At 34.8% G+C, this 16,416-nt stretch overlaps 1 pseudogene; it reads right to left on the bottom strand.

Moving 5' to 3' along the window:
• Positions 1-16,416, bottom strand: part of LOC124641066 — a 425,796-nt pseudogene that overhangs the window by 220,773 nt on the left and 188,607 nt on the right.

The raw sequence follows: 16,416 nt of genomic DNA, 5'->3' as shown, positions 1-16,416 counted from the left end.
GTGCGCGTCAAATTAAGAAAATTATAATGTCGTCTGAAGACAAGAAGGTCGTTATTGAAGAACATCAACTGTCGTCCATCTCCATCACAGCTAGAATTCCGGAATTTTGGAAGAAGTCGCCTAGAACATGGTTTATCCAAGCAGAAGCGGTTCTAAATCCTCAGAAGATGTCCGACGAATCAAAGTACCAGGTCCTTATTTCAAAATTACCCCCAGACGCAGTTGAGCAAGTTTCACAGATCCTTGTGGATCCCCCTGAGAAAAATAAATATGAGACCTTGAAGAATAAGTTGATATTTATATATCAAGAATCCGAAGAGCGGCAAGTAAAAAAACTCATTGGCGAAATGGAATTAGGCGACCAGAAACCATCACAATTACTAAGAAAAATGCAAGACCTAGCCAGGGGACGAGTAAATAACGAAACACTCATAGTTATGTGGCAGAATCATTTACCAAATTCGGTGCGAGGAGTTTTAGCTGTAACGGAAGAAAAAGATTTAGAGAAATTAGCATCAATAGCGGATAAAATAATGGAAACGACGACTCCCATACACAGTGTTGCGACTGTCAAACAGGAACCAGGCCCATCCGGTTCTCAGGACCAAATTATTTCGGCAATAAACAAATTGAGTGATAGATTACAAAATTTAGAGTCAAGATCACGAGGCCGTTCAAATAACTGGCGAAGGAATAACTTTAGACGCAACAGACCCAGGTCAGGGTCAAGAAGTCGCACAAGGAAATTCGAAGATCCAAATTGGTTATGTTTTTACCATTATAAGTATCGCAGCAAGGCAACTAAATGTGTGGATCCATGTAACTGGAAGAAAAAACACGACAAGGACAAGCCAGCGGAAAACTAGAGTCGGTGCAGTCTGCGACGGGAGGCTGTGACCGTGCCTTCGGGAATCACCGTCTGTGTGTCAGAGACAGGAAATCGGGCTTAAACTTCTTAGTGGATAGTGGTGCAAACGTGTCAGTGTTACCGCGGAAAGTAGCCTACATGAAAGGTAATACAAGTGAGTGTTGTTATAAACTCTTTGCCGCAAATGGAACTCAGATTAACACGTATGGTACATTGTACTTAGAATTAGATTTAAATCTAAGACGAGCATTCCGTTGGTTATTTACATTAGCGGACGTACAGCAACCAATATTAGGTGCTGACTTCTTAGCTAATTTTCAGTTGTTAATTGACTTGAACGGACGAAGGTTAATCGATCAAGTAACTAATTTAAGCACCAAAGGCAATCTTTCTAATTCTAGTGAGCCCACTTTGAAAACTATCGTAAATAATTGCCCTTATTATGATTTATTATGTGAATTTCCAGAACTAACTAAACCAGTTTCGTACAAAGAAACGCCTAAACATAATGTTTGTCATCACATTGAGACCACAGGACCTCCAGTGCACGCACGAGCCAGGCAGTTACCACCAGACAGGTACGTAAAAGCTAAAAATGAGTTTAAGATTATGCAAGAGCTTGGGATTTGTAGGCCGAGTAAAAGCGCTTGGGCAAGTCCCTTGCATGTTGTTCCTAAGAAGGACGGGAATATTAGACCTTGTGGAGATTATAAACGTTTAAATGCGATTACCAAGCCTGATCGATATCCAGTTCCCCGTCTTCATGATTTTACGTATATGTTAGATAATAAAAAGGTTTTCTCAAAGCTAGATATAAATAGAGCCTATTATTGTGTGCCAGTTTCGGAAAATGACATTGAGAAAACTGCCGTCATAACACCGTTTGGTTTATTCGAATTCGTGCGTATGCCATTTGGATTAAGAAATGCTGCACAAACTTTTCAACGTTTTATGCATCATACTGTTTTACAAGACTTAGATTTTCTTTTCAATTACGTAGATGACGTCATCATTGCATCGGAAAATAAAGAGCAGCATAGAGAACATTTACGAAAAGTTTTTGAACGTTTTAATGAATTTGGTATAACGATTAATTTTTCAAAGTGTAGTTTTGGTAAAGATAAATTAGAGTTTTTAGGTTTTGAAGTCTCTACAGAAGGAATTAAACCATTAGAAGATAAAGTTAAAGCGATTATTGATTTTCCAAAACCTGATACTATAGAGGAACTTAGAAGATTTTTAGGCATGTTAAATTTTTATAGAGCTCATATACCTCATTCAGCTGAACATCAGGCAGCGTTAAATAAATATTTAGGGAATTCAAAGCGTAAGGATAAAAGTAAAATCAATTGGACACCTGAAGCTACGAAAAATTTTGAAAAATGTAAAGATGATCTTAAAAATGCTACCTTATTGTATTTCCCATCGGCACATACACCTTTGTCATTGATGACGGACGCATCAGACACAAGTGTAGGTGCAGTATTGCAACAAAAAGTTGATGGCAATTGGAAACCTTTAGGATATTTTTCGAAAAAATTAACTGAAGCACAAAAGAAATATAGTACATATGATAGAGAACTTTTAGCAATTTATTTAGCAATCATACATTTTCGTAATTTAGTTGAAGGACAAGAATTAATAATTTTTACAGATCATAAACCATTAACTTTCGCGTTTACTAAATTAGGTACCAATAGAGAAACTTCTAGGCGAACTAGGCAAATTATGTTTATTAGTGAATTTAGTACTGACATACGACACATTAGTGGAAATAATAATATAGTTGCTGACACATTATCTAGAGTTGAAACAATAACATGTCCCACGACGTTAGATTTCGCAGAACTCGCCACTGCGCAGGAAGTTGACGAACAGCTTGCAAAATTATTGAGGGCATCAAACAACAACAGTAAAGTAATATTAAAACGCGTAACGTTACTCGATACTGATAAACATGTTTATTGCGAAATGTCTACTAATAGTGCAAGACCATATTTACCTGAAAAATTTCGTCGTTTAGCTTTTGATTCTATTCATAATTTAAGTCATCCTGGTATTAAGACAAGTAAAAAATTAGTAAAAGATAGATATTTTTGGCCTGAAATGAATAGAGATATTGGTAAATGGGCTAAAACATGTGTAAAATGTCAAAGAGCGAAAGTTCAAAAACATACGGTTTCCGATTTACAGTCCTTTAAAAGTACTAAACGTTTTGAGCATATACATATTGATATTATAGGACCGTTACCAACCTCGCCAGAAGGTTATAGATATTGTTTAACGATTATCGATAGATTCACTCGTTGGCCAGAGGCATTTCCACTAAAAGAGATAACTGCAGAAATCGTAGCGAAAACATTATATGAAGGTTGGATTAGTCGTTTTGGTTGTCCCATAAAGCTCACTAGTGACCAGGGTCGTCAGTTCGAAAGTAACTTATTCAAAGAATTAATGATTTTAATGGGAATTATAAAGACACGTACAACTCCGTATCATCCTCAATGTAATGGTTTAGTAGAACGTTGGCATAGATCTTTAAAAGCCGCGTTAATGGCTCGCTTAAATAATAAATGCTGGGTTGACGAATTGGCAACTGTAATGTTGGGGTTACGCACAACGATAAAATTAGATACAGGTGTAACCGCTGCACAAATGTTGTATGGCAGTAATATTAGAGTACCCGGTGACTTTTATGATACAACTGATTTGAAAATTAGCGATTCAGAAAATTTCGTAAATAAGTTAAAAGTTGTAATTGACGGGTTAAAGCCATCTAATAGGAAAAATAAGTCACCAAATAAGATTTTTGTGCATAAAGACTTGTATGATTGTGAATATATTTTTATCCGTAATGACGCAGTACGGAAACCGTTACAACCACCTTACGACGGACCATATCGCGTCATAAGTAGAGATAATAAAGTATTTTGTATTCAGTTGCCCGACCGACAAGTTAAAGTTTCTATAGATCGTCTGAAACCAGCGTACATGTTAATAGAGGATGAATCGCAATCTAAAGTAGTTGATAATAGTAATAGGGATACCGTTTGTCGAAAAGTTACGAAAAAAGTAACAATTCAAACGGACGAACCCGATAGTAAAGTTTATACTACGCGAACTGGTCGAGTAAGCAAGAAGCCATTGAAATACCGATAAATTATTTTATTGTTAAAATGTCAATTTTGCAGATTTATTTAGGATATTAGTTTCAAATTGTGGTATCGCGATCTTTAATTTCATTTACGTTGAGACGATACATCAGTATAGTGGACTAAATTAGCAAAATGGGCTCTAATCAAACGAAAGAGAACGTCATTGTAAACGAAAATGTATCTAATGTGGCCCACATGCATAATAAGCTAAATATTATTGGCATAGTGATGATAGTTATTACAATAATGTTAATCATAGTATTTGCGTACGCACTGAATCGAAGATTCATTAGAGGCGTGAGAAAATGGTTAAGAAAAGAAATGGTAGCCAGTTCTGTAGCCTTACCTAGTACTAAGGTCGAAACTGTGCAACCTCAACATACAATGAGTCCGCCGTCAACAGCCAAAGTTGTGCTGTGATAATAATATGCTGATCAAAAACCCTCGTTCTCTCAAGTGATATTATATTTGTGTGAATGTGTAGTGAATGTTAAACAGTAGTGAATGTATATTTTTTATGGCGTCATCATGTCGGATACTGGAGACTCTTGGTCATTCGTACGAGTAGGCCAAGCGTGTAATTTTATTTTTTAATATGTATAGCAGAGTAACCCGGCATGATAACTACCCTTAACGTATATCGTATATAATATAGATTATGTATATTTCATGTTACCTATTATGTATGTAATCACATTAAATGTCAAGACGGACTCTCTAGAAGTGTTCCGCAACTGTAATAGACGTATATGAGTAGTGTATTACATAGATTTAAGGCAGTTACAGGACGTATTGTGTTATATTTTGTTTTTCGATCGTAGGACATTCTGCATAGTTTGTATTGTTGGTACCGGCCGGCCACAATGACTCCAAGAGAGGAGAACAGAGTATAACACAAAGGTTAAGAACATTTTGTACTTAGTTTAAGATTTTTTTTTTAGAAAGTTTTATCCTTTTTGAAGATAGATTTTTTTTCTACTCTGTATTTGATATTTACTTTGTAATAATGAACATAAGTTTGAACCTGCACTCTCAGGCACGAGAGGTGTATCTTTTAATCACTAAGCCATTAGGTACAAAGCCAGTAGTACTGAGACAAACATGCGCTTATCGCACAACCCGTCAAGCATCTTGTTTCAAAGTTGTTATTGTATAAATGTATACTGTAAGCAAATTTTTGTCGAGACTGTAATTTAATAATATTGTTTGTGAACATTGTAAGCTTCTTGGATTATATAGCAACTGGATAAGAATATTTTTTTTGTAAAAAAATCTTTTGTCAAAATTTTTTTTTAAAAAAAGGGGAGGAATGATGTAGTGGGACCTACACTAATTGTTGACGCATCAATATTGTTCATACTGTACTTGCATTGTGTTCGCCTCCGAGTTGTCCCGTATATCGCACTACCAACGCACGCTACTAAATATTGTGACTGTACCAAATCGTATGTAACCTAATTGGAGTCAGAAAATAAAAGTGTATTAATTAGTATTCGGTTTATTTACTTATCTCTGAACACGACACCCCACCATCTAAAAACTAAATAAACTTGCGAACAATTTAAAACTAGTGAAGTTGTCGATAAGCTGCAGTTTGATTGCCTTATTAATATATTGACTGCTGAGCGAACTTTCATAATAACGCGTTATCATCACCGATCTCGTTCACTTTAGACTAACCTTATTACGAAGAGTAACTGATACTAACTCGGTAAGTCTTTATAACTACGATATTAAGTTATCACAGTATTTATAGTTCAGTTTTAAAGATATATTTATTTAGCCTAAGAGATTATTGATCATGAGTTGAAAGTGAGATATGAATCGAAACCCTAGAATTCCACGATAAGATAGATAAAAGCCATAGCTTGCTTATTAGGTAAAAAAGCTAGGTCCACAAGAACGTAAAATTAAAATTATTCTACTACAATTTTACTGAACTGTGAAATAATCGTTAGCAATCAACAAAATACTAAATGAAGATATTGAATGGATTCATAACTTCAGTAACATCTACAGTTTCAGGCTGTAAGAAGTGAAAGCCTCTCATTACAGCAGTAGTACCGGGTGAAGATGTGATCTCATTCATCTCGCGCTTATTAACGTTTTCACCAATATTTCAGCTGTACGTAATGATAAGCCTTATTTCATTCATGAAGAGACTGAAGCTTCAAATATTGTGACTTTTAGCTAGAAAAGGTGCAATACTGTATGAAAATTATGTGATAAATAGTTAAGTTATTTTTAATTTTATTTAACTAACTCAGTGGTCTTACTTGTAATGAACACTGTCCAGAAAATGTAATACGCCAGAACGAAAACTGTCATCTAAATACAATCTCGTTCCTTTGATTTCCTGTTCATACAAATAACAAAAAATAAACAAATGTTCTTACGTAATATGAAACTCCGAATTACTAGGAAGCTCAAAGGAAAACTAATCTCCGCTACGGCGTAGCGAACGACTACGAGCTACGAGCTACGGCTACGAATACGTAGCCTACGAAGCGACTGTGATACATGAATTCGTAACGTTATCACAATTTCAGAAAGTTAATCAATTCTCAGAACGAGATATAATGCTGATATTACAGTTATAAGAATTATGAAGAACTTGTTGGATTATATAAAGCAAAAACTAATACCCCTAACTTTCGATAACATTGTTCTTTGTTCTATCTGAACAATCTACTGTTTATTTAACTCTACACACACTGCGTCACGGGATCTTGTTAGACGGACGTATTGCTTCCAAGTACCATTTAAAGTATAGAATAAATATTTCAATATCAAATTAGTATATTATTTCTTTTAATCCCATACCTCCTATAGGTTATGGGCCCAGTGCGAAAAAGGACATTTAGTAGTGAGAACATTCAGTAGTGCGTAGTGACAGTAAAGTGCATAGTTGTAAATAAAAATAAAGTTGTGACAATGGAAAAAGTGAAAAGAAACATTAAGCCTTTTAATGGAGAAAAGTACAGTGTATGGAAATTTAGAATTCGTACACTGCTTTCAGAGTTAAACTTGCTCAGTGTTATTGACGAAGAAATTCCTGGAACGCGATCCGCTGAGTGGGAAAAGAATAATAAGGCAGCCAAAAGTATTATAGTCGAATATTTGGCGGACTCATATCTTAATTATATTAATGAAAATGGGACTGCTCAAGCAGTTTTTAAACATTTTGACGCGATCTATGAAAGGAAAAGTGTAGCAACTCAATTAGCGCTGAGAAAACAATTATTGGGATTAAAATTAAAAGCCGATATACCCTTGATCAAACACTTCTCAACATTTGACGATCTGCTGACAGAATTATCAGCTGCTGGAGCTAAATTAGAGGAAACGGACAAAGTAGCTCATTTATTACTTACTCTCCCGAATACATATGATGGCGTTATCACTGCAATTGAGACACTATCTGAAGAAAATATCACTCTCGGTTTTGTAAAAACTAGACTATTAGATCACGAAGTAAAATTAAAAAACGAGAGTCGTGATACCAGTTTAAAGATACTCCATGTTGAAGAAAAATATAATAAAAACAGATACAATCGCACAAAACAAAACTATTTGAAGAATACAACATTCAAGAAAACAAACAAACAAAAATTTGTGAAATGTCATTACTGTGGACGCAAAGGACACAAGAAACAGGATTGTTTCTATTTCAAAAGACAGACAAATATACAAAACAATGCCCCAGAAAGGACAAGACAAGTCCAAACTATTGCCCTGCAAGAGGGAACGACCTCGAATTCTTCTTTTTCAGGATTTGCGTTCATGACAAGCGCATACCATTATGAAAAAGACCACTCGACAATTAAATTCCTATTAGATTCAGGAGCGTCTGATCACATCACAAATAGAGATGATCTCTTCACATCGTTTGAATGTTTAAATCCTCCTTTAAAAATTTCAGTAGCTAAAAACAATACATTTATTTCAGCAACTAAAAGGGGAAACATAAATCTTATCAGTCAAACAGGAGTGCAAGGAATACTTACAAATGTATTGTTCTGTGCCGAAGTACCATATAATTTAATATCGGTATCAAAGATGCAGCAAGCAGGATTCACCATAATATTTGATGACAAAGGCACACAAATTACAAAGGAAGGTAAAATCATCATGAAAGGTAAGACATTGAATAACCTTATAGTTCTAGAGTTTAAAATACCAGTAATAAAAGGGGAATCCGCTTCCCAAGCATGTTATGTTAATGAAAATAAATATGAATTATGGCATCAACGCCTAGGACATATAAGTAAAACTAAATTCCTGCAGTTAAAATGTCATAATATGATTGATGACTTAGATGAAATAAATACCGTAACTCCAAATGATAAGTTGTGTGAAGCATGCATAAATGGGAAGCAGACTCGCCTGCCTTTTAATAAAGTTAAAGACAAAAGTTACATTAAACGCCCTCTGTTTATTGTGCATTCAGATGTTTGTGGTCCTATAACACCTCCAACAATAGATAACAGAAATTATTTTGTTTTATTTGTTGATGAATACACACATTATTGTGTGGTGTATATGTTAACTTACAAATCAGAAGTGTTTACAGCTTTTAAAGACTATGTCGCTAAAAGTGAGGCTAAATTCAATTTCAAAGTAGTAAATCTTTATAGTGATAACGGTGGTGAATACTTATCCACCGAAATGAAAAACTACTGTAGAGAAAGAGGCATAAGCTATCATTTAACAGTTCCTAGGACCCCACAGTTAAATGGTGTTGCAGAACGTATGGTTCGCACAATAACAGAAAAAGCTCGTGCTATGTTAAATGGCACTAAAGCATCAAAACGTTTTTGGGGAAATGCAGTTTTAACTGCAGTTTATTTAATAAATATTACGCCTACGAAAGCTTTAAGTCAATCAAAGACACCATACGAGATGTGGCATGATAGGAAACCAAGCGTTAAAAATCTCAGAGTTTTCGGTTCAACTGTATATGTTCATAATAAAACCAGTAAAAACAAATTTGACAATAGGTCGTGGAAAGGAATACTGGTAGGTTATGAACCCAATGGTTATAAAGTTTGGAATACAGAATTCGAAAAATATGAAACTGTAAGGGACGTTGTAATTGATGAGACTAATTTTATCGAATCTAGGCCTTCATTACGACCTGAACGGAGTAATAATACATATTCCCAAGACGAAACTGATAATGACTCCGTAACAAAATCAGTGTCTTATAAGTCTCATAGTTCTGGCCCTAAATCAGATAGCTCTCAATCTGATGAATGCAGTACAAGTAAAATTCGAAAAATCGGTAGTCATGAAATACCGAATGAACCTGAAAATGAATCTGAGAGTAGTTTGAAACACAAAAATCAGGATAAACCTGATGAATTTTTAAATTTACGAAGAAGTGAAAGACTGAAAACATGTTCGCGTAAATCATATAATGAAAATGACTATGATGTCTATAGTGCGTTATCCATCACAAGTAATATACCAAAATCATTAAATGAAATTAAATCTCTGAACGATAGGAATCAGTGGGAAAAAGCAGTCAGAGAAGAACTCAATTCTCTTAAGAAAAATAATACATGGACATTAGTACCAAAACCATCAAATAAAAAATATTGTAGACTGTAAATGGATATTCACTATTAAAAATGACGTTTCAGGTCAACCTTCAAGATATAAGGCACGTCTTGTCGCTAGAGGTTTCAGTCAAGAATATCTTAGTGATTATAATGAAACATTTGCACCAGTTGCTAGAATAGCAAGCTTTAGATTCTTAATTAGCTACGCAAATCAATATAATTTACTGATTCATCATATGGATGTAAAAACAGCATTTCTAAATGGTACACTAAAGGAAGAAATCTACATGAAAGTTCCTGAAGGTGTAAAATGTAAAGATAATTACGTATGCAAATTAAACAAAGCTCTTTATGGCTTAAAACAATCAGCTAGATGTTGGTACGAAACATTTGAACAATGTCTCAAAGAAATAGGTTTTCAGAACTCCCCAGTAGATAGGTGTATATATATGAAAGGTAAAGGAGACATTTCTAAAAATATTTACGTAATCTTGTACGTCGATGATTTGGTTATAGCATGTGCAGATTTGCAAACAATGAATAATTTCAAAGCATATTTAATGACTAAATTCGAAATGACCGACTTACACGATATCAAATTATTTTTGGGCATTAAAATAGAGAGACACCATGATAAAATTACTTTAGACCAAAGTGCTTACATTAAAACCGTTTTGAATAAATTTAATATGAGTGATTGCAATCCTATAAACACACCGATGGAGCTTAAATTAAACTATGAAGCTCTTAACGCTGATAAGAAGTGTGACGCACCATGCCGTCACCTGATCGGTTGTTTAATGTACATTATGCTTTGTACGCGTCCGGACTTAAGTACATGCGTAAATATTTTAAGTCGGTACACAAATAAGAACAATAAAGAATTGTGGTTATGCTTAAAGCGAGTTTTAAGATATATCAAAGGCACAATTGATTTGAAGTTAACATATACAAGAAATAATTACAATAACATCCTAAGTGGATATGTCGACTCAGATTGGGGTGGCCACGATTGTAATGATAGGAAAAGCACTACTGGATATGTGTTTAAATTATTTGATCAAAATACAATTACATGGTGTACAAAGAGACAAACATCAGTAGCGGTCTCGTCTACTGAATCCGAATATATGGCTTTATATGAAGCTGTTAAAGAAGCATTATGGCTTAAGTCTCTGGCAGAAAGCATAAACTTAAAAATTAATAAGCCCATTATTTTATATGAAGATAATAACGGATGTATTAGCATAGCTAATAATCCAACAAGTCATAAAAGGTCCAAACACATAGATATAAAATATCATTTCTCTAGAGAACAAGTTGAGAAAAATGTAATAAAATTAAATTATATTTCCACAGGTAACCAGTTGGCAGACTTGTTGACAAAACCTTTACCAGTCGTGTCTTTTATAAGACTGAGAAAAGGATTGGGTATAGAATAAGTTTTAATTTAAGTACAATTTCATTATGAAATGGTCTGATCAGGTTTTTCTGGGTTTTCCCTGATCCTGTGCAGCAAATGTTGGACCATTATTGTACAGTTGTCCCAGACCTTACTTGGAAGTATAATATGTTACGTCGTATTTATAAGTTGGTATTCACTTTGTAATGTTGAATTGTAGACTAGATACTGTATAGTAAACTAACGAATGACTAAAAGTTAGGGATTAATTTTTGAGGGGGCGTGTTGGATTATATAAAGCAAAAACTAATACCCCTAACTTTCGATAACATTGTTCTTTGTTCTATCTGAACAATCTACTGTTTATTTAACTCTACACACACTGCGTCACGGGATCTTGTTAGACGGACGTATTGCTTCCAAGTACCATTTAAAGTATAGAATAAATATTTCAATATCAAATTAGTATATTATTTCTTTTAATCCCATACCTCCTATAGAACTCGATTTAAGATTCAGTTTTACATACATTAAGAAGTTGCCAAAATAACACGTTACTCGTAATATGTAAATTGTAAAATCTTCTATCTACATAAAAATCTTCGAAACTCCCCCAAAGGTTCTAAACATCTTAAGCAAAGCAGAAATCACAATAAACACAGATGGAAGTACAACTTAAACCGCTTAAGTAATCAAAGCGAACTCTTCCATTAACTCGGGATGGTGAATTAAAACACGTGGGGGACTCGTAGGGGGAAGTCCCCCAAATATCCCGAATACCCCGAATTCAGGGAACTTTGGTGACAACATTCCTGGAGTTCCCGCAGCTGGGTAAGTTTGTTTGTGGGTCATTCAGACGCGTCGTCTTGGAAGGGATTGCGAAAATTTGGGCTTTAATTAGTTGAAAATTTGTTAAATATGCCACCAGTAATGTGAGGGACAGGAATGTGTGTGGCAAACAATTTTTGACCGACGTCGACGTATCATTTTGCACATTTACGAAAAAATAAAAGAAAACTTGGAACAACACAAGAGTATACCTACTAGTAAAGTCAAAACCAGTCTAAACTATAAACTGTAGTCAATTTAAAATGATTCACTAATACCGCCCAGATAGTCCTGCCCAGATATCATTTTACCCATCTTTTACATACTTCAGCTCATAACACAATTATCGGCAAGCAAAGGGCAACTTGTCTCAGAAAGTATGATAGAATTAAATCCGTTTGTACCAGTTTGCTTCGAGATTAGATTAGGAGTAAGTTCTCGATGTCGGCGCGTTATAATCAACTTCACATAAACTCGTTATGTTCTGCGTTTGAGACGTAAACCAGTTAACTGTGCTCCGCCAGATGCGTGTTCCAAGTATTTAAGATAATATACATTGTTAGGACAAAGTTTGGACTTTGTTTTGCATTCATTATCGAAGTAACAAATAAAGCAAAGCGTTATTTTAAGGCAATAGAATTCTATACGTTCATTTTGTAAATGCAGCGAAAATGCAAATACAAACGTAATAAAAAGTAAATAATGTGAAACTGAGATATTTAAATGAAACTGAAATACAAGTGGCGATACCTATAGTTCAAAAACGAACCATACCTGGTAAATGACACCCTTTCAACGTTCCCCTCTCAAGACTACCCTTAACACAAGCCAAAAAGTAGTAAATACACGGAGCTTTACACAGATGGCGCTGTACACATCCGTAGCAAACCTTCCTTCGTTTTACTAAGCTTCCCGTCAAGTAACAGCCTCTGGCGGCGAGCGTATAAACTAGTAACAAGCCGAAGTTCGCTCAACTTTCGATAGATGGCGTGTAACTCAATTTTGTACATGTACTTTTAAAAGGCTATGTGTATTTCTGCACAGTATCTTAGCTTCACTTCTCTAAATTACATTGTAACTGATATAAATATGTTGCTTTTACTTATATTATCATATTAATTATTTCATGTTACACCTTTAACAGATGTGGATCCCTCTCGGCCGCGTCCAGCAACGACTCCGCCTCGCTCAGCCACGCGACGAACTTCTCCAGCGACCGGTCGAAGTTCTGCAGCGATGATACTGCTGAATGCAGCGCCTTCCCGCGAGCAACAATACTGTGGAATAATGCATATTATGAGGATATATTTACAGATTAGATAAAAAACATGCAGACTAATTCAATACGTTTATTTAACAAGAGTGTGTAACTCGATAAAAGCTTGAATAAACTTCCAAAGTCATAAACGAATGATTTAATCAGAATAACCGACCCAACGTTAGAATTATTATTTTAATTAAAGTTGTTATTTTAATAAACAGTTTACAAATGAAATATTCATGAATTTGAGCCCTTACGTGAATATTTATGAGTTAGTTTATACGGAACCTTGTTGAATATTAAACGTTTGGTTAATTTAAATGTTACAGCAGAACAGCAATTATACACCTAAGATGGTATCACAATTGCACTTTTGAAAGAATATGTAAATTCGGCGAAACAACCTCTCCATAAAAAATGGCGTGCCATCTAGCTACTAAGTTACTGCATGTGTAAGGGTAGTACCTCGGCCGTACGGATCGCGAACAACTTAGACCCAAACAACACCAAAACTTAAACGATAATTCGAGAGATGGCGCTGTTTGTGGGAAAGCAAAAACAGACTACAGATGGCGTTACTTGTTGGAAAAATGAAGTCTAACACTACTTACAACATTCATTTCCAATTTATTATATGAATAATATTTAAGGTTTACTAACCTGTTGTTAAGCTCATTGTATCTATGGTTGATGGCCTCAGTGGAGCGCTTGATGCGGGTTGTGTCATCATTGCGATATACAGCAATCAGGCGCTGTGTCAGCTGCCCGAACAGCTCGATTTGATGTTTGTACTGATGTACTTCAGCATGGAATGACTGTAAACAAAATAACAACATTAATTCCTGCTAGAAATACATATTTACAACATAATAATTTTCACATGGTAAGAAAGTGTTGTTGATATTTCAGCGCCATCTACTGCGTGAGTAGTAAAGCTCGTGGTGTTTCCCTTGGTACAGAGTTCCGTCAACAGATGGCGTTGTTCTATAAAAAAGTGCGTCCAGTTATACAGGATATCTTTGGCTGTAGCAATAAAGATCGAACGTTGTGATAAGCGTAATGAATGTAATTAAATCGCTCCAGCAATATAAACATTAATTTTATTCAAAATTAAGTCGGTAGGTTACATTCACGTTGTGTTTTATAAGTAACGGTTTGTTGACCCCTGAGTTCATAATACTCTAACTTTTCGATGAATCTTAAAATCAGTACATATAAGTAGTTTTCACATGCAATAACAAGTGAGGATTGAACAGAACAACGTTGAAATCATTTTAAAGGATTTTCATATTCACTTATATTATGACCAATTGAAGCTTCGAGCAAATTATTCAATGAAAATTTAAACAAACATAGACAGAGAGATAGCTCGTAAAATCCCCTGCAAGTGCCATCCCCATGCAAAGTAGAATATGAAGGGGTCTCACCATGGACGACTCACAATTAACCGGGATTTATGACGCGTATGAGAGAACAGTAACTAAGAACTAACTTGTGAATTATACTGGCGGTTGTTAAATATACTTACAAAATATCATGAACGATTAATATTATAAGTCATCGAATTGTAACTTGGATCATATCTACTTATATAAATTAAATACTACAATTACCGATCATTTCACAACATTTTTATCTCTTTCTAAAACGAAAAGTAGGGAACCCGCTAGTACAATTACCACGACCATTAACTTTGAAAATGCACTAAAATATTTACAAGAAGAAAATATTGCAGAGTTGCTCTTTTGTGACGACCCAAATTTGCTAACAGATAAACTAATACAAAAACTCATCAATTCTATTAAGTGCAACACAGACATAAAACCTATCCCCAGCAGCAAACGTATAATTAAGCCGTGGATAACCCCAGGATTATTAAAATGTATTAAAAATCGTAATAAGTTACAAAAAAGCTATCGTTCAGATCCGTACAATGACATCCTAAAAATAACCTACTGTCGATACAGAAATTACTGTAATAAACTTATAAAAAAATTAAAAAGAAAATTTGAAAGAGAACTACTTGCCAAATCGGTCACAAACACTAAATTACTCTGGAAAAATATCAAGTTAATAACCTACTCAAATAAACCTAAAAATCAAAGTTCGGAACTATTAAATATCATGCCCTCTCCGACAGCATCGGTTAATTCTGTCAATAATTATTTTGCTAATGTTGGAAAACAATTAGCCGAACAGATTCCAATTTCTAACACCTCTGGCCAATCTAATATTCTCCATACGATAAGTAATTCATTTGTGCTCTTGGACACTGATCCCAAGGAAGTAGAAAGTGTTCTAATGAGTTTGAAATCCGACAGTGCTCCAGGATGGGATAACATTCCAACGAAATTTCTAAAATATATTAGCAAGGAAATTATCCCTATTGTAACTCATCTGGTAAATCTCTGTTTTAGAAAAGGTATCTTCCCAACATTACTGAAACAATCCATTATAACACCAGTTCACAAGGGAGGGAACAGCAACGATGTCAATAACTACAGGCCTATCTCCGTCTTACCAGCTTTATCCAAGATTCTAGAAAAACTAATTAATACAAGACTCTTAAAATATTTTGACAAATTTAACATATTGTCACCAACACAATTTGGCTTTAGACAAGGAATATCGACCGAGGATGCAGTTACCGCACTCAGTTCGCTGGTAACAAAATATGTTGATTCAGGAAAAAAATGTTTGACAGTATTCCTTGATTTAAAAAAGGCCTTTGACACCGTTTCTGTTCCAACCCTTGTATCCAAGCTGGAAAAAATTGGAATAAGGGGAACCCCTCTAATGTTTTTTAACGATTATTTAACTAACAGAAAATAGAGGGTTAAAATAGGGGCTTACACTAGTGATGACGCGGAAATATCATTCGGCGTACCCCAAGGAAGCGTATTGGGACCAACACTCTTTCTAACATACATTAATGACTTATGTAGCTTAAAAGTAGATAACGCAAAAATCTTCTCTTACGCGGATGACACTGCCATTGTCTTTTATGGCAGTAGCTGGCCTGAAGTAAAACTCAAAGTTGAAATAGGGATGGCTCAAATAGCTAAATGGCTTAATGAAAACTTCCTTACGCTAAACACAACCAAAACCAATTATATCTGTTTTACAATCAGAAATTGCTCGCAACCAGAACAAAACTTAAATATCAAAATACATTCTTGTAAACAAGCCGCGAATTATGACTGTACTTGTCCTATAATTAATAAAGTCACGCAAACAAAATATTTAGGTGTCATAATTGACCAACATTTAAGATGGTACTCCCACCTCGAACACGTTACTGGCAGAATTAGAAAATTGGGGTGGATATTTAAATCATT

Source organism: Helicoverpa zea, chromosome 21 (genome assembly GCF_022581195.2).
Source record: "Helicoverpa zea isolate HzStark_Cry1AcR chromosome 21, ilHelZeax1.1, whole genome shotgun sequence".
Lineage (NCBI taxonomy): Eukaryota > Metazoa > Arthropoda > Insecta > Lepidoptera > Noctuidae > Helicoverpa > Helicoverpa zea.
This window is presented reverse-complemented; position numbering and strand designations above follow the sequence as displayed.